General features: G+C 44.3%; 1 pseudogene; it reads left to right on the top strand.

The window, feature by feature from the left end:
- LOC141338155 (NACHT, LRR and PYD domains-containing protein 3-like) overlaps window positions 1-13011 on the top strand; it is a 73461-nt pseudogene extending 60450 nt beyond the window's left edge.
- The last annotated feature ends 7389 nt before the right edge of the window (window positions 13012-20400 follow it).

The following is a 20400-nucleotide window of genomic DNA, read 5'->3' as shown; positions in this document are numbered from 1 at the left end:
GTAATAATTTAATTTAAAGCACAGCCACCACAAATTCAGACTTTTTTTTTTTTTACTTTTTTTGGGAGGTCTTTTTATGCCTTTTATTGTGATAGGAAAGTAGAGACTTGAGTTAAATTTTTATGACTATGATTTTTATGCTATTGTGATTTTAACTCCTCTTATGTATACAGCACTTTGAATTACCATTGTGTATGAAATGTGCTATATAAATAAACTTGCCTTGCCTTGCCTTGCCTAGAGAGATGACAGGAAAGAGCTGGGAGAAGAGAGGGGAGTGGGATCGGCAAAGGAGCTCGAGACGGGAATCAAACTAGGGTCACTGTGAGTGCAGTTGCACTATATGTCATAACGAGATCATAACATAAATAACATCATAAGAAATAGTTTAATAGCTGTGATAGCTGGGTTTGAAATTAAATGTTTGCATAGTTATGACAGGAAATCTAACAATGCCTTGGAAAAAACAATCTTAAAAAATACAGTTTATTTATAAACCCAAATAGGAAATAAAACAGTTATCGAAGAAGCATGTGTCCTATTCTGTGTCCTAAACCCTTGAAAAAAGTCTCATATTTTAGACCAGTCAATGCAATGTCTGAAAAAAAGTTTTATGTGGGTATGTGAAATTTTTTTGGGATGTAACCCCTTTTGTGATCATTAACATTTTAATTAACTAATTAATTGACATTTAGTTTGTAAATGAATTACATAATTCCAATATATTTAGTTACTCCCCAACACTATGTATCTCAAACATAAAAGCGGGAAACAGGAAACATGTGAGAGAAAGTGAAAGAGAAACCGAAGTGTAGCTGAGCTGTCGTGTGCTTGTGTCTCTGTAATCAAACAGTAAAATGGAAGAAGCCAGCGCTTTTCAGGATGAGTTCTTGTGCCCAGTGTGTCAGGATCTCCTGAAGGATCCAGTGACCATTCCCTGTGGACACAGTTACTGTAAGAGCTGTATTACAGGCTGCTGGGATCAGGAGCATCAGATGAGAGTCTACAGCTGCCATCAGTGCAGTGAGACTTTCAGTCAAAGACCTGCTTTAGCTACAAACACCATGCTGGCTAAATGGGTGGACAAACTGATGAAGAGGAAACGTCCTGCTGACTGTGACGCTGAATCTGGAGATGTGCAGTGTGATGTCTGTCCTGGAAGAAAATACAAAGCCATCAAATCCTGTCTGGTGTGTCAGAATGCTTACTGTCAGAATCATCTTGAACAACATGAGAGGTGGTTTAAAGGAAAGAGACACAATTTGACTGATGCCACTGGACGACTGCAGGAGATGATCTGCCAGAAACATGAGAAGATCCTTGAGGTTTTCTGTCGCACTGACCAGAAGTGTATATGTGTGCTGTGTACGATGGATGAACATAAAAACCATGACACTGTATCAGCTGCAGCACAGTGGAAAGAGAAACAGGTATTAAAAACTATAGATCAAGTTTATTTTCAAGTTAATGTTTATTTTCTGTGTAGAGATGCAGGTTAATTACACAGAAACACAGTCAATGTGAAGTTCTACGTTTGTGTCAGTTTCACTTTCATGATACCTATGCTTGCGGTGTGAAACAGGTCTTAATAATTATCATAATTAATGTTAGATGATGTAAACGATCATCACTCCTAGAACTTGAACCTACAGCCATTGGTTATCAGTTCCACTTTCTTGTATTCACTGATGATTTAATAACAGTAGTTTTCTGTGACATTCACTATCAATCATTTGTCCTGCAGCACCAGCTAAAGGAGACACAGAAGATGTCCCAGCAGAGAATCCAGCAGAGAGAGAAAGTTTTTCAGCAGCTGAGAGAGGCTGTGGAGTCTCATAAGGTAAGTCTGAAGAAGAAGAGAAGTTTGACTAAACCTCAGTCCAGACTCTCCTCTTTCCCATTGAAGCCTGAATCACGGTGTGTCCTAACAGCGCTCTGGACAGACAGCAGAGGAGGACAGTGAGAGGATCTTTACTGAGCTCATCTGCTCATCCATTGAGAGAAGCTGCTCTAAACTGATACAGATGATCAGAGATCAGGAGAAGGCTGCAGTGAGTCGAGCTGAAGGACAACTGGAGCGACTGGAGCAGGAGATCAATGATCTGAGGAGGAGAAACATTGAGCTGGAGAAGCTTTCACTCACACAGGATCACATCCAGTTCCTGCAGGTAACAAAGATTCAGAACAGGATCATTGCGAACTTGAACAGCGATGCCATAGAAGAACCATTTTTGTTTCCACAAAGAACCATTCAGTCAAAGGTTCTTACCGTAAGCTGGACAAATGTGGGCAAAGTAATTTTAATTAATTTTTTAAAAATACTTCCCTTGATCTGAGTGGTACAAGACTTGGTTACTTTTCCTAAGTTTGCCACCTGAACACGCAAAAAAAAAAAAAAAGACTCGATTCTACAATGTTAAGTGGGTGAAAAAAAAAACTCCTTAATCCCGCTTTCGTGGACAAAAATGGGCACCCTAGGAATGAATGGGAAAAACTGTAATTCAGAGAATTTTTTATTATTTTTGTCAAATAAAAATCAGTACATCCAATACAATGCATATATTACATACACAAAAATGAAGGGGTGATCCTGTACAACCTTCTCAACGTGGCAACAACACACACACACACACACACACACACACACACACACACACACACACACACACACACACACACACACACACACAAACAAACAATGCAATCAATGAGCCTATAACAGAGCTGGATTTTTTTTTTTTTTTATAAAAACTCACTCACACATACAAAAATAAAGACCCAGGAATTGGCACCAATTAGTTTGAGTTATTGAAATTTGATGTTCTTTGTTTCAAATAAATAATGAATGATTTACTACTTTGTCTTTTCCTTATAGCATGGTCATATATATCTAAGCATATTTTGGCATCTTTGTATAGTCTCACCTAACACAGATATATATTTATTAAAATTACAATTTTAACTTGTGATAAAGTAAAAAAAATTAAGAGGTCAAATTCATCATAACAGTGGTTCATAGAGTTCAACCTATATGCAGCAATTCAGTACTGCAGCCATCTAGTGGTTATTGATATTATTGTTCCCTTCCGGGAACTCGAGCCGCGTCATGGAACGCTATGGGGAACGCCATTGGCGGGCCGCACTCTGAATCATGTCTACAACCAATGAACGACGGGGGTGACGTCACAGGCGCGGTGACGTCACCGTCCAGGAAGTATAAAGCACGTGCGTTTGAAGCCGGCGGCAGCTTTTGTCATTCAGCGAGAGCGCTCTATGTCTGTGTCTGTCTCGAAGCCATTCTGCTGTTTTTTTCGTGCCCAGTTTGGTACACTTTTATTTGAGTAGATATGGCTTCAAAGCAACCTTTAAAAAAGAGTTTTGTGGCGGTGCAGCGCCCACATAGGCGGTGTGTTCCTCCCTGCCAACGTTTCATTGTTGGTGGGGATACACACAGCCTATGTGTGGTTTGCTTGGGGGCGGAGCACGCACAGTCAGCCCTCGAAAAGGCTGGCTGTCCGCACTGTGAACGTTTGCCAGTGCGGGTGCTTCGCTCCCGGAAAGCCCTCTTTGAGGAGGGGGCTTTCACCAGCGTTCCCCGCGGGTCTGGCCCCGCTTCCGCCGAGGCGGAGCGGCAGCTGCACTCGTGGGGTTCGCAGCTCGATCTGCTGGAGGGTATGGAGACGGGTGAACCCCTATCTCCACCCTCACTCAGCGGATCGAGCGATCTCCTCCTGGATGTGGAAGCCCGCACTGCGGTTTCTTCCCCCCGGGAGGGGATCCCAGAGCTTCTCTTGTCTTCCTCCGAGGAGGTTGACTTTGAGAGCCTGGATGTGCAACCACCACCGCCACCCCGATCGCCTCACTACGAGGAGCTGATGGAGGTGCTGACAAACGCGGTCGCCAAGCTTCACATCTCTTGGCCCGCTGAACAAAGTCAAACTTATGAGCTGCAGCGAAGCCGTTTGGATGATCGCTTCCTGTGGACAAAGTCAGCACCTCCTAAGCGGAGTCTTCCCTTCTTCCCCGATTTACACAAAGAGCTTTCTAAATCGTGGGAGAAGCCGTACTCTTTCCGCCTCTTTAACCCCTCTGAAAATTACGGAAACGTGGGGGGTGCGGAGGAGCACGGATATAGGACGATGCCACGGGCTGAACAGACGCTTGCGGGCTATCTGTCACCCGGCTCGGCGTCGTCCTTGAAGGCTCCGCCCTTGCCCACTAAGCCTTTGAAAGTTACATCTAGCTTAATGGGCAAGGCGTACACGGCAGCAGGTCAGGCTGGTACATGCCTACACACGATGGCAATCCTCCAAGCGTACCAAGCCGACCTGCTAAAGGAGTTTAATGATGGCGAGGAAGTCAACATCACAGAGATGCGTAGAACCGCAGATCTCGCTCTCCGCGCCACCAAGGAGACCGCCCGAGCTGTGGGGCGGTCTATGGCAGCCCTGGTGGCCGCGGAGAGGCATCTCTGGCTGACCCTGTCCGAAGTCAAAGAAAAGGACAGGGTCACGCTCCTGGACGCCCCCCTGGATCCAGCCGGCCTCTTTGGTGCTTCGGTCGACACAGTTGTCGCCAGGCACCAGGAGGCCCGCAAACAGGCGGCGGCGTTCAGGACATTTCTTCCTCGCCGGGTTTACTCCTCTGAGGCTGCTAGACGGGATCAGCCTCAGCCGTGTACCAGCTCCTCCCACCGTGAGGCACAAAAACAGAGCGTTGCCGCCCGTGCTCCTCCGGCCAGGCCTAGAGGGCGGGGTCAGCAACGCTCTAAGCCGAAGGCCTCGAAGAAGAAGCCCGACCTGAGGGTCGTCCTTCAATCTAAGAGGTCTTCGGCCAAACGGCCCTGACGGTTGTGGCTCAGGGCCATTGAGGGCAGCCCCTCACGAGCAGGTTTGCACCGTACCCTCAGGTGCGGGTTTCAAACCCCCTCGTGGCCCTCAGGAGATGAGTCAGCTAACCCTGCCAGTGTTACAGGGCGCGGCGCTTTCCCGCGAACATCCTCTAGCTGTTCCGCTCGGAAACGTAGCGGCCCTGGAGAGTTCGCAGCCCCCGCGGGGGTCTACAGAGGAGCTAGTTCAGGAACTCCCTGCCAGTTCTCTGTTACAGGCTTCCGAATTAGTTCCTCAGAGAAATCCAGACACCAGCCTCGAGAGGCTGGTACCCTTAGTAAACTTTCTGGCAGCGTGGAAGCTACTGCCAAATGTTACAACGTGGGTCCTGCGTACTGTAGAGAAGGGTTACGCTATTCAGTTCGGCGGCAAGCCGCCGCCCTTCAGCGGGGTATTTCCAACTTTAGTAAGCCCCGAGCAGGGTCTGGTAATGGAACAAGAGGTAGATACTCTTCTGAGGAAGGAGGCCATCGAGGTGGTCCCTCCTCAAGACAGGGAATCCGGGTTCTACAGCCGTTACTTCATTGTTCCGAAGAAGGATGGGGGGCTTCGGCCCATCTTAGATCTCAGGCTGCTAAATCGCTCAGTCAGAAAACTGAAGTTCAAAATGCTCACTGTCAGGCAGGTCGTGTCACAAATCCAGTCCGAGGACTGGTTTGTCACGATAGATCTAAAAGACGCTTACTTTCACGTCTCCATCCTTCTTCAACACAGGAAGTTTCTCAGGTTCGCTTTCAGGGGCAAAGCGTACCAATACAGAGTACTTCCTTTCGGCCTAGCTCTCTCACCCCGGACTTTCACGAAGTGTGTGGATGCTGCGCTGGCTCCACTGCGACTCCAGGGCATCCGCATACTCAACTACATAGACGACTGGCTTATTCTGGCCAGTTCGGAACAGTTAGCGGTTCAGCATCGAGGTGCTGTTCTCGCTCACATACAAAAGCTGGGGTTGAGACTCAACGCCAAGAAGAGCGTCCTCTCTCCATTACAGAGGACTACTTTTCTAGGCGTGGTGTGGGATTCATCCACGATGCGGGCACAATTGTCACCTGCTCGGATCGATTCCATACTTACTGCAGTAAATGCGGTCAAGCTAGGCCAGTCACTCACTGTCAAACAGTTCCAAGTACTGTTAGGTCTTATGGCAGCCGCGTCCAACGTGATACCTTTTGGACTGCTGCATATGAGACCACTGCAGTGGTGGCTCAAAACCAAGGGGTTTTCCCCGAGGGGAAACCCATTCCGCAAGATCAAGGTCACGCGGCGCTGCCTACGTGCCTTGGCCATGTGGAAGAAACCTTGGTTTCTCTCTCAGGGTCCGGTTCTGGGGGCACCCTGCCGCCGCGTCACGCTAGCGACAGATGTGTCCCTTACCGGATGGGGAGCGGTCATGAGTGGCCGCTCAGCCCAAGGCCTGTGGAGCCCTCACCACCTCTCATGGCACATAAATTGCCTAGAGATGTTGGCTGTGTTCCAGGCCCTCAGGAGTTTTCTACCAGACCTAAGAAACCGTCACGTGCTGGTCCGTACCAGAGTATGTGAGCGGAGCGGAGTGCGAGCGGAGCGCGGAGTGGAGCGGTGTGATTTTGAATGGAGGGAGGAGTGGATTTTTGAAAAGTCGGAGCGTCGTGGTTTTCACTCGCTCCAAGTGCGCTCCGCCACCGCTCCATCATAAGTACAATTCATGCCAACGGTCCGTAATATAACTGCATAATAAGGAATTCACATGTTAAACATATTTAGCTTGATAGAGATGGATCACTCAAATCAGAAATAATGTGAATGGACATGAGCGGTAAATTACAGTTCACAAGGAATTAGATTGTTCCTTCTAGATACTAAATATATTCAGCTGAAAGCCTCATTTAAACATGTGCAGCACTTATTCACACGCAATCGCTGTGACAATGCATTACAACAAATGTAATGGTATCCGATTTCGAATGAGCAGAAATTTGTTAGAAATGCAGCGATCCATAGGTAAAATAACTGACGAAAATGTATTGTTACTTTCATTACAAACTTTGCACTGCATAAAGCAGTAGTTATACTCTTTTAATGCTGACAATGTTATATAGCTTGGTATGTGGTAGTAGGAACAAAGTTTGCACACTAGTGTTCCAACCTCTCCTGTTGTTTTATTGAAGTATTTTTTTTTTTTTATATGTGTTATGAACAGGACCATTATATTTCAAACATTAGACTATTTCAGAATTTTTTGATGCGGAGCGAAGGCGGAGCGGTGTTTCTGATATCAGTGAGCGAGGAGTGGAGCGTGAGCGGGAAATTGTGAACCCGGAGCGGAGCTGGAGCGGAGCGATTATTAAATGCACTGAGCGCGGAGGGGAAATTGTTGCCGCTCCACTCCGCTCACATACTCTGGTCCGTACAGACAGCACCGCGGTAGTTTATTACATAAACCATCAAGGAGGTGTCCGCTCACGCCCCTTATTCAAGCTGGCGTACCGGATGCTCCTGTGGTCTCAAGGAAAACTCCTCTCCCTGAGAGCAGTCCACATTCCTGGACGTTTGAATGTGGGAGCAGACGTCCTGTCGAGGCAGGGGCCGAGGCCCGGGGAATGGATGCTTCACCCAGAGGCGGTGAAGCAGATCTGGAGAGTGTTTGGCCAGGCACAGGTGGACCTTTTCGCGACTCAAGAGACATCGCAATGTCCCCTCTGGTACTCTCTAGTTCCTCCAGCTCCACTGGGGCTGGATGCCATGGTACAGACATGGCCGAGGCTTCGTCTGTACGCCTTTCCCCCGATCGCTCTGCTCCCGGGAGTTCTGGAACGGGTCCGCCGGTTTCAAGTACGGCTGTTACTAGTAGCCCCGTACTGGCCGGCCCGAGTGTGGTTCTCGGACCTGATATCTCTCCTCGACGGCTCTCCATGGGAGATTCCCGTCAGGAGGGACCTCCTGTCTCAGGCTGGGGGCGCAATATGCCACCCCCACCCAGAGAAATGGAGGTTATGGGTGTGGCCCCTGAGGGGGCACAACTCATAGGAGCGGGTCTCTCAACCGAGGTTGTTGAGACCCTTCTCCAATCCAGAGCTCCCTCTACGAGGAAACTGTATGGCCTCAAGTGGAACTTATTCGCGAGATGGTGCCGCGAGCGCCACCTAGACCCAGTCAACTGCCCGGTTGGTACAGTTCTGGAGTTCCTACAGTCTCGCCTATCCGCAGGGCTAGCTCATTCCACCTTGAAGGTTTACGTGGCGGCTATAAGTGCCTACCACGCCCCTCTAGGTGGCCTCTCAGTAGGCAGAGAGCCCCTGGTCATACGATTCCTCCGCGGTGCGCTCAGGCCTCGAGTGACACCCAGGGTCCCCACGTGGGACCTGGCTGTGGTCCTAGAAGCCCTATGTGCGCCTCCATTCGAGCCCATAGAAGAAACTACAGATTGCATATTTACCCTTAAGACAGCGCTTCTGATAGCCCTCACCTCTCTTAAGAGAGTTGGGGACCTGCAGGCCCTTTCAGTGGCCCCGTCTCACTTAGAGTTTGCCCCAGGGATGGCCAAGGCCTTTCTGTATCCCAGGGTCGGGTACGTCCCGAAGGTCCCCTCCCTAGCACCACAGCCCGTAACGCTGCAGGCGTTTTATCCTCCTCCATACGTGGAGCAAAATCACAGGAAGTTGAACTGCATGTGCCCAGTCAGAGCCTTAGACGCATACGTCCACAGAGCTGCCACGTGGCGTAAAACAGAGCAACTGTTTGTCTGTTACGGCCCCCCTAAGAGGGGGAGCCCGGCTTCAAAGCCTACTATTAGTAGATGGATCATCGATGCCATATCTACTGCTTATGAGTCCTCTGATCTCCCCTCTCCCTTGGGACTCAAGGCTCACTCTACTCGAGGTCTGAGTGCCTCGAGAGCTCTGACGGCAGGTGTCCCCATCCAGGACATCTGCAATGCTGCGGGTTGGTCCACGCCCCTGACATTCGTCAGGTATTACGAACTTGACCTCAGAGCCGCTCCAGGCTCAGCTGTGCTCTCGGCCTAGTGCGCTAGGCCTAGAGAGTCAGCCACCTCCCTAGCCAGGAGGAGACTTCGCAAGGCGCCTTCTTTCTACGGAGAGAAGAGAAGTCACTTCGCCACTAAAGAGATCTGCAATGATACCTTTTGTCCGCGGAAAGCTAGACAAAAGCCCTTACTCTCATGCCCTGATGCTGCCATCAGACCCAGTCTTACTCCCTCTCGTTCTGGGCGTACTCCCAGACAGAGGACTAAGATTCCTCGTGTGCCTGCGGGCCGAGGACTGCCTTCAACAGCTGTCCGCTGAGTGCTAGACAGTGGCATCCGGCCCCTCTTGTTCTGGCTAAACCCCAGACAAAGGACTAAGACTCCTCGTGTGCCTGAGGGCCGAGGGGTGCCTCTTGCACTGGCTGGCGAACCAGGCAAGGGGTCCACGGTTCTCTTGCGTGCCTGGAGGCCGAGAACTGTACAGCCCTCTTGTCCGCGGAATGCTAGACAATGGCTTAATTGTCCTCGTGTTCTGACGCAGGGTGCTATCAGACCGAGTGTAGTTCGGTCCCTCTGGTATTCTGGCCTCATCCCAGACCAAGGACTAAGACTCCTCGTCTGCCTTAGAATAAGGCCGAGGAGTGCCTCACTACCTAACACCATCTGTCCGCGGAATGCTAGACAGTGGTCATTCGGTCCCTCTTGTTCTGGCTAACTCCCAGACAAAGGACTAAGACTCTGCGTGTGCCTGAGGGCCGCGGAGTACCTCTCGTTCTGGCTGGCGACCAGACAGAGGAAGACCTCCATTCCTCGTGCGCCTGCGGGCCGAGGAGCACTCTTGGGGTCGAGTGCACTGTCCTCGTGGGTCTGCGGACCGAGGACTACCTAACACCATCTGTCCGCCGAGTGCTAGACAGTGGTCGTTGCAGTCCCTCTTGCTCTGGCTACGCCCAGACAAAGGACCTAGACTCCTCGTGTGAGCCGAGGAGCACCTCTCGCTCTGGCCGGAGACCAGACAGAGGTAGAACCCCATTCCCCGGGTGCCCGGGGAGCACTCTTGAGGTCGAGTGCGTTGTCCTCTTGGACCGAGGACTACCGTATACCATCTGTCCGCCGAGTGCTAGACAGTGGTCATTCGGTCCCTCTTGTTCTGGCTAAACCCCAGACAAAGGACTTAGACTACCTCTCCTCGTGTGCCCGAGGGCCGAGGACTACAGGGCCTCCTTGTCCGCGTAATGCTAGACAAAGGCTCTTTTTACCCTGGTTGCACAGACACTACGCAGGGTTTGGTAATCATGGGAGCGTTGGTAGTCTCGTTCCCCATAGCGTTCCATGACGCGGCTCGAGTTCCCGGAAGGGAACGTCTCGGGTTACTAATGTAACCTTAGTTCCCTGAGGGAACGAGACGCCGCGTCTCGGACCATAATTCCCGCACCCTGCGGCGCTCGCTTCATTCCTTAGAGCTGCCGCCGGCTTCAAACGCACGTGCTTTATACTTCCTGGACGGTGACGTCACCGCGCCTGTGACGTCACCCCCGTCGTTCATTGGTTGTAGACATGATTCAGAGTGCGGCCCGCCAATGGCGTTCCCCATAGCGTTCCATGACGCGGCGTCTCGTTCCCTCAGGGAACTAAGGTTACATTAGTAACCCGAGACGTTTTTTGTTAATTTTATACTAACATAAGACACCAGATGCCAGTCACTTCATCTTTAGGTTTTAACTCTCTGAACTTACTGGAATGATTTTTTTTTTAAATTAAGATAATTAAATATTAAATATAACATAAAAATAAGCATGATTTACATAAAAAAATATGGTACTTTTAGAGGTAAATAAATTCAAAAATACCCCCAAAATAAAACACCATAAATTGATAGATTTTATTTTATCGAAGATAGTGATATAACATTTATTGAACACAAATTTTTTGATCACACCTGAGACCTCTGTGCCCACATTTGTCCACAAACACGGAATTAAGGGCTGTAATGTGAATACGGTATTAGGGTTAAAGAACCATCTCTTTCTTACTTTTTTATAATCTGAAGAACTTTCTTTCACCACAATGGACCTTTTGTGAAACAGAAATGTTCTGTAGATGTTTAGATGTCTCCTATGCTCATATTGTGAAATGTTTTTTTTTTTTTTTTTTTTTCGATTTAAAATAACTGCTCTCTATTTGTATATATTGTAAAATGTAATTTATTCTTGTGATCAAAGCTAAATTTAAAATAAATCAGCATCATTACTCCAGTCTTCAGTGTATACATGATCCTTCAGAAACCATTCTATTAAGCTGATTTGCTGCTCAAGAAACATGTTTATTGTTATTATTATCAAATTTTTAAACACTTGAGTATCAGCATTTTTGTGATGAAATATAGGCCAAATATATTTTTGTTATGCAGTTTTTTTGCATTTTTTATTTATACAAAATAAATGTGTTAATAGACTAAATACCATAGCTATTATAATTCTTACAATTTTACCCTTTAAAAACAAGGTTGGTAAATAATTTACAGATTTTTACATCAACACAACTGAAGCCACTGCTATTGTCAACCCAGTATATATAAGTTTGCACACCCCTGTTCTAGAAAATGCATTTAACTGTCAAACTCAATCCTGATAAAATCTGTCCAGGAAGACTCCAAACATAAAGCAGTCTGTATATTAGCAATTATCAATAATAAATCTCAGTGTCTCTAACAAATCTAAAGTTATAAATGATGGTCTTTGGGCTGCTTTTCCTTAGCAAATCTACTCAGCCCTACAATGAGACTCCACTGATGTGCTTGAGCTGTTAGATGGACATATATTTTCATCTAGCAATTGTTTTATCATCCAAACTATTTCCAAGAAAATTCAAATATAGTGTAAGTGGCAAATGCTAAAACCTGTAGATTAAATGGAATGTAATTAATATGAGAGGAATAACACTGCTGTGAAAATGCTAGATTGAGATGAGTTACTAAAGATCAGTCAAGTCAAGAGTCACATAAATCTGATGTTGGTGACTGGGTGAAGTGTGGACCTGATGAGTTTTCGTTTCTTTTTTCTGTAGATTTTCCAGTCTTTCTCGGCACCTCCTGAATCTACAGATGTAAATGACAATTCCTTCAGGTCTCTTTTCACTTCTGAAGGTATGAGAGAATCTATACTTCAGCTGAGAGACAAACTGGGAGATTTCTGCAAAGAAGAGCTCAAGAAGATCTCAGACAGAGGTAAAGTTCTGGATTCATCTGTTCTCAGAAATGAGTCCATCATTATCTCATATCATGCAGAACATCATATTAGAAATCTCTTAGGAATGGATGCAGGATAATGAGAATCACACTGTTCATGTGTGTTTTTTTTCTACAGTCACATTCACCAACATTGTTCGCAGAACCAGGAACGACTTCCTACAATGTAAGTGTGTTAGAAAACAAACAAAAATGTGTTGATGTTCTTCCTGTAGAAGGTGAAAGAAGAGTTTTATATTTGATGATGTAAATGACAATTTGCACAGGATATATGGTAATCTCTACTGAGACACTGATACAATGATACAATGAATATGAAGAGTTTAGCTATATGAAAATACCAGATTCATAATTCCTGATTCTAATTTGTCTTACCTCCATCAGATTCCCATCAGCTCACTCTGGATCCGAACACAGTGCATAAATTCCTCCTTTTGTCTGAGGACAACAGAGTGATTAGTCACACTCACACTATCCAGTCGTATCCTGATCATCCTGACAGATTTGATGTGTATCGCCAGGTGTTGTGTAGAGAGAGTGTGTGTGGACGCTGTTACTGGGAGCTGGAGTGGAGTGGAAATGATAGTGTGCGTATATCAGTGTCGTATAAGAGTATCAGCAGGAAGGGAGAGGATAAAGAGTGTCTGTTCGGATGTAATGATCAGTCCTGGAGTTTGTACTGCTCTCCCTCTAGATATTCATTCTTTCACAATAAGTTACGTACTGCTCTCCCTGTGAAGCCCATCAGCAGGAGAATAGGAGTGTTTGTCGATCCCAGTGCAGGAACTCTATCCTTCTACAATGTCTCTGACACAATGAGCCTCATCCACACAGTCCATACCACATTCACTCAGCCACTCTATCCTGGGTTTGGGTTTAGATCTGGATCAACAGTAAAACTGATGTTGTGAAGCACTTCTGATGAATCAGAGAAGAGATTCTACCCATAGTGCTTGTAGCTGCATGATAAATCAGTAAGAGTGAGATCTTAAGAGTCAGTCTCTTCTTTTTTCTTTTAGACGTACTTCAGCTGAAATACTGTTAGTGAAATAGCATACCATGTCAGAATAAATAACATGTCAGAATAAATGTGTGTAAAAAATGCTCATATAGACAGTAAAGTCAGTTTATGTGTGTGTGTGTGTGTGTGTGAGAGAGAGAGAGAGAGAGAGAGAGAGAGAGAGAAAGAGAGAATTTGAATTTTAGAAGCGCTTTATTTAACAATAAATTAATCCCACAATTAAAAACACTTTTTTCTCACCAATAAACAATCCATTATTTACAACAACATCAATTAATAGAAAACACCCGTAACATCACACAGAAAAAAATAATTCTCCTTCATATATTGTACACAAAGCATCGTACCCACACCATATCTGTTCAAAAATAGACAAGTCATTCATGGCTTTATAGAAACGAAAATCAATAAGAATTCTCGATTTTATCAACGTTAGAAAACAGACCATAACATCATCGCTTGACTGCTGTAGTATCTTGTTCTTTCTGCTAACATAAACAGCCATTTTTGCCTGACCCAATATAAAATTTAGCAATTGACATTTAAAACGTTTAGGTTGCAAATACTTAAAACCAAAAATGAAAATCTCATTAGAGAACATTTCATTAAACCTCTCAAATAAATCGCTCAGCTTGAGAAACAAGAGTTTTAACCTAGAGCAAAGTAAAAAGACATGAAAAATAGTCTCCCTTTGATCACAGAAGGGACAAACCGAATTAACATCAGAGTTTAACTTTGAAACAAAAGAATTTACAGCAATCGCACCATGGAGTATTCTCCACTGTAAATCCCCTACTCTCTTTGATAATGGTGGTTTATATATAGATCTCCATTCAGGTTTACATTCGTCACTAAGCTTAAAAAAAGATCGCCAAGGAGAATCAATTCTCTCCTCCAAAGATTTCCTATTAAAAAACAAAACACATATTCGATACAGTTTTTTTCCATCACATGTCAGAAAATCCGTTGTCAAATATTCACAATGTTTTAAAAAGAAACTTGTGTTTTCATCAAAACTTGGCAGAACAGTTATACAAGGAAACAGATCATTAGCATCAGACATATCAGCCCCTGTAAAAAACTCTTTCAATAAATATTCCTCATCAATTGTAAAGCAATCCTTAAGCTTATTTAAAAACTGGGTAAGTACACGAAAAGATTTAAAACCCAAAAACTTAGAAACAGCATCCACCTTCTTAAAATCAGGTCCCGCTACATTCAAAAGCAAACCCAAGGTAACCAGTTTGGACTTCTGTAGTGCATAACTCACTCCAGGTAAGTTAAAATGTGCTGTGACATCCATTCGAGCCCCAGCAATTAAAGGCTCCTGCAGCAACCAGTAAACAGAGTGATAATTCTCAATCTTTTGTACACGAAAACAACCCCACACTTTAAAAAGATTTTTATAAAATGTTGGTAGTCCTGACAATTCTAATCTCGTAGCATCCATTAGAAAGAGGGGTTTGTCCAGTCCAAAACCACCAACCGAACGCAGAAGAGTGCAACATGCGGCCCGCCAACTGAAATTGATCGAGCCATCAAGGAGTCTCTGTATGAATTGTAAACGGAAAGCTGCACATCTGCTCTGTAGATGAATCAAACCCTGACCACCTTCATCCTTAGGGAGGAAAAGAACACTTTGTGGGATCCAGTGCAAACCATCCCAAAAAAAGTTCACCATTGCTGCTTGAATCTCAGCTAAAAGGTGAGGAGGAGGATCAACGCAGGCCATCTTATGCCAGAGTGAAGAGGCCACTAAATTGTTCAGAACAAGGACTCGTCCTCTATACGACATATTGGGCAGTAACCATGTCCATTTCTCCAGTCGACTTTTAACTTTTTCCAGAACCCCATCCCAGTTCTTTTGCATCACGTCGTCATCTCCCAGTTGTACTCCCAAATATTTGATACCCCCTCTACTCCAGGTCAACCCATCAGGGAGCCGAGGCACTCCTGCAGTCCACTGACCCAGCAGTACAGCTTCACTTTTACTCCAATTTATCTTAGCAGAGGAAGCACTTTTAAAATCATCAATTAAATTAAGCAAAACCTGTACATCACTCTGTCTGTTAATTAAAACAACAACATCATCTGCATATGCTGAAACACAACATTTCTTTGTACCAACAGGTAAAACCAAACCACACAATTTACTTCTTATTTGTACAAGTAATGGCTCAATCGCCAAAGAATACAGCATACCAGATAATGGGCAACCTTGCCTTATACCCCTATAGACCTTGAATGGAGCACATAAACCACCATTTATTTTAAGCATACTCTCAATGTCACAATAAAGTACTCTAATCATATTAATAAATTTATCACTAAAACCAAAAGCTGATAAAACACTCCATAAATAATAGTGCTCGACTCGATCAAAAGCCTTCTCCTGATCCAACGATATTAAACCACAGTCTATATTTAACAACTTGGAAACATAAAAAGTGTCACGAATAAAAGAAATGTTGTCAAAAATGGATCTGCCAGGGACACAGTAGGTCTGGTCCGGATGGATTACCTGATTTAAAACACCAGCCAATCTATTTGCTATAATTTTTGAGAGTATTTTATACTCATTGCAGAGGAGTGAGACGGGTCGCCAGTTTTTTATCTCTGTAAGGTCCCCTTTCTTAGGTAGTAGGGTGATTGCTGCTCTTCGGCAGCTCAATGGCAGCCTGCCCTCTAACAAACTATCACTGAGCACCTCCAGCAGATCATCACCCAACTCCATCCAGAAAACCTTATAGAATTCAATTGGGAGACCATCTATTCCAGGTGCCCTCCCAGACTCCATACTTTGCAGGGCCTCATACATTTCACCCAGAGTCAAAGGTTTTTCCAGGATGCTATTTGCATCCTCCGACACTTTAGGCAACCCGTCTAGGAACGTAGTTTTCCCCTCAAGCCTTCCTAACTTGAGCTCACTTCCAAACAGATTCTGGTAAAAAGAAACTGCTCTTTGTCGGATATCCGCAGAATCCGATAATAACACACCATTCTCAGAACGGAGCGCATGAATACAACGTCTCTGCCCATTCTTTTTTTCCAAATTAAAAAAAAATTTTGATGGTACATCCATCTGATCCACATTTTGAAAACGTGAACGGACCAGAGCCCCTTGTGCCTTGTAACCTAACAGATCCGACAGCTGTGCCCTCTTCTTAAAACACATTTTTAAAAAATGTACCTCGCCAGTAGATTGTGCAACATGTTGAAGCTCAACTATTTCTTTCTCTAAACTTTCCAACGAATGAGTCAACTCCTTTGTAACATTGAGAGTATACTGCTGAGCAAACTGCCTTATCTTTACCTTACCCACATCCCACCACTGTTGTAAAGATTTAAAAGAAGACTTTGTTGTTTTGTGAACCTCCCAAAAAAACTTAAAAGATTCCTTAAAAAAAACATCATTTAATAAACTAGCATTAAAATGCCAGTAAGAACTCTTTGGTTTTATTAAACTTAAAAACAATTTACAATTAACCATGCTATGATCTGTAAAACCTGAAGGTGTAATGTAACATTTACTAAAAATACTCAATTGATGTTTAACACAATAAAATCTATCGAGCCTAGCCAATGATATAACATTATCCCTTGAATGTGTCCATGTATACTGTCTATCATTCCCATTAAAAGACCTCCATATATCACACAGTTCGTATTTCCTTATAATATGCGTAAGTCGTTTTCGTGAAGCCAAATGCGGCTCAATGTGATTCCTGTCAAGATCAAGCTCAGTACAATTAAAGTCCCCACCAAGAATGAAAAAACTTTCAGAATCACAGTTTTGAAGGGTCTGACACAAAGTTTCCAAAAACAACAATCTCTCTACTGGCACAGTAGGAGCATACACACAAACAAAAATAAAACCATAATTCTCAAAGACAGCTTTGACCTTTAAAAGTCTACCTTTGACGACCTCTTCAACATCATATGACACAGGAGAAAATTTTTTTGTAAATAAAATACCAACCCCCCCACTCATAGTTGTGTTATGACTTAAAACAGAAATACCATTAAATTCCTTCCCCCAGTCAACAACATTATTAAAATCACTATGGGTTTCTTGTAAAAACACCACATCAATATTCTTCTGTGAAATTATTTCAAACAACATTGCTCTTTTTCTAACATCTCTTACACCATTAACATTCAGCGTAGCCATGTGTACTTCACTCATGGCTATCAAAAAATAAAATAACCAAAAAAACAAAGAAAAAAACCCCCAAAAACTTCCCATTAAACTATTAAACTGCTTCGTTAGTCAGCATGTCACGAGTATTTTTCACAATTTTTTTTAATCGGTACATTTCTTTATTTGTAAAGTACCCCTCTCCCATTAAACTTTTGGATTTGTCAACAAACTGCTGCAGATCAGGAAAATATTCCTTCACACACACACCTCTCTTATTCTTAGTTGATCTAAGAAATAATTTAATATCATCTAAATCATAGTTTCGCCCAGCAAAATCACTTTGTGAGAGTGCCACACTCGAGTCAGATGACTCTCCATCACTCACAGTATCCTGATCCTCCTGCTCTTCACATTTTCGAACTATTTTAGCAGCATTTGTTTTATTATTTTTCTTTCTTTTGAGGGGAATTTTAAAACCCGTTTGTTCTTCACCCACTGTCTCACAATTAACTTCCATGCATACTTGGTTATCCTCTATACTCACGCTATTATTATTATACACATCATCCCTGATCTGTACATTAGCTCCAACATCTTTACAGTCAATTTGTGTAGTGCATGGAGTCTGATGTGATGAAGACCCAGCGTCAGTCTCAGTCTCAGCGGGAGGATTCATATCCGTCACCGCTACAGTTAGAACCGCCTCGGGTAACACCGCTTCAGACACACCGGCCACATCTTCCACATTCTCATTCACATTTTCATTCACAACTGTTTCAGCTTCTTTCTCAACATTTTTAGCGGGACAATTACGCAGTAAATGTCCGGGCTGTCCACATCCAAAACACTTAAACTTAGCTGTCGTCACATAAATCGCGTAATCAAATTCCTCAACGCGAAAACTTAGTGTCACATCAAGCTCCTCATCATTATGAAAGATCATATAAACAAAACGCCTGAAAGAGACAATATGCTTTAACAGAGGTGACTCACTGTTAATAGACATCATTTTGATAGGGGATACCAGTTTTCCATAACGAGATAAAGCCTGTGTTAATATCTCGTTGCTAATAAACGGTGGAACATTGGAGAGAGTAACTTTTTTTGCCGGCGTTGACAGGGGGAGAACAGGGACAAATTCACCATTGATAACAATTCCGTTTTCAACTACTTCATTGGCTTTATCCACGCTATCTAAAAACACCACCATAGCACTGTTCATTCTAGCGGCAGATAACACACTCTCATGACCAACAACATCACCGATAGCAAGACAACACTCCTCCACACCCACCGCAGACACCACTTTAACTGCATGGCGTCGTGTGAGTGTGTTTAAAACCTGCACGCGTGGGGCCGACATGCTTCCAAACGGACAGCACTCGGCCCGAAAAAAAACAAAAACTCAAACAACAAAAAATAAAAAAAACAATAAAAGAAAGAAAGAAGAAAATAAACTCACTTGCAGTTCACCACTCACGCTCACGCTCACGCTCACACACCGGAAGTGACAGAGAGAGAGAGAGAGAGAGAGAGAGAGAGAGAGAGAGAGAGAGAGAGAGAGAGAGAGTCCTGCTGAGTGACCTTTTGTTTCTGTGCTTTTCTTAAACTCTGTTTGTGTTTATTTCGTTTTTTTAATGTAGTGTCACAAAAGAGAGACAGTGTGTGTGTGTGTGTGTGTGTGTGTGTGTGTGTGTGTGTGTGTGTGTGTACCTGGTATTCATCACGTTGTGGGGACAAAATGTCCCCATAAGGATAGGAATACCAGTAGATTTTGACCTTGTGGGGACATTTCTCAGGTCCCCATGAGGAAACAGGCTTATAAATCATGCACAATTAGTTTTTTTGATGAAGTAAAAGTGTGCACAATCTCCTGTGAGGGCTAGGTTTAGGTGTAGGGAAGGTGTAGGGCCATAGAAAGTACGGTTTGTACAGTATAAAAACCATTACGCCTATGGAATGTCCCCATAAAACATGTAAACCCAACATGTGTGTGTGTGTGTGTGTGTGTGTGTTACTGTGAATCCTCCAGAGCATGTATAGCAGTGGCCACTGCTCATATCTCAGCCTCACAAGCACCACAGTGACTCTGGATCATCTGAATCATTCAGCCAATGGAGAATCATTCTGCATTCAAAGACAATGTTTGCATTTTATCATTAAAATAAAGAAATCATATATAAATCAGTGTTGTGTCAGTTAATTAATAAAAACCAATAGAGGAAAAAAAGTTGATAATGAAATCATTATTAAATATATTTTCGTGTATTTATACATCAAAACAATTACATGTTGTAATTACAAGTTCAGGAGCATGTGAGGGCTTTGGCATTGATAGTGCTGCCATAGAAAACATAGTTCAGAGAAGAATGTCACGTGTTGTCATCTCGGAATTACAATGTGGCGTGAATGCAGCATCAGATCAGGTGATGTAATGACTGCTAATTGAACTCATTAAAGCGTTCCAACTGCCGGCGTGGGTTACTTGTCCAAATCCATGAGTATTGAACTCCTGTGATATGCTGCAAAAGCCTTCTGGTCAAACAACTACCGGCGAGGCTTACCCATATGATACCTTCAGCCTCAGCCTCTGCAAAAGCCCTCCCAACTGGCAACTCATCAAGATGTTGTGTGATTCCTCCCAATCTGGCTTCCCAAATCATGCTGCTCCTTGTCCATCAGCTAGCAGAGTCGCCCCAAAAAACACTGCTCCTGATTTATTAGTCGGTAGGGCTCACCGTCTGACGCTGTGAGCATCTCTCCTTAAGAATTGACGTGAGCCCTGCTTAATTGGTGTCCCAAATTATGGTGTTCCTCGTCCATCAGATGGTAGGGCCCGTCCACTCGGTGCTGTGATCTACTCCCTTCAGAGGTTGAGTGAACTCTCAGCCCACCAAACGTTGGGTGGCTGTCTTTGGTTCAGTAGCTTTTTAGGGGTACTCAGGGTTCAGGACAAAATTCCTAACTCTGAGCCCTCCCCTCAGACAGCACGCCAAATACATGCAACCTTTACTCTTTTTATTATAAGTATGAACTTGTGAAACTAGTGATGCTGTCTACACTGGATGTGGTGTGATGCATCACAGCAAATCCCAGACAGCACACTCGTGCCTTGTTCTATAATGACACACTGACACA

This window comes from Garra rufa, chromosome 7 (assembly GCF_049309525.1).
Source record: "Garra rufa chromosome 7, GarRuf1.0, whole genome shotgun sequence".
NCBI lineage: Eukaryota > Metazoa > Chordata > Actinopteri > Cypriniformes > Cyprinidae > Garra > Garra rufa.
Note: the sequence above shows the minus strand (reverse complement) of the source record. Positions and strands in the feature narration are given on the sequence as shown.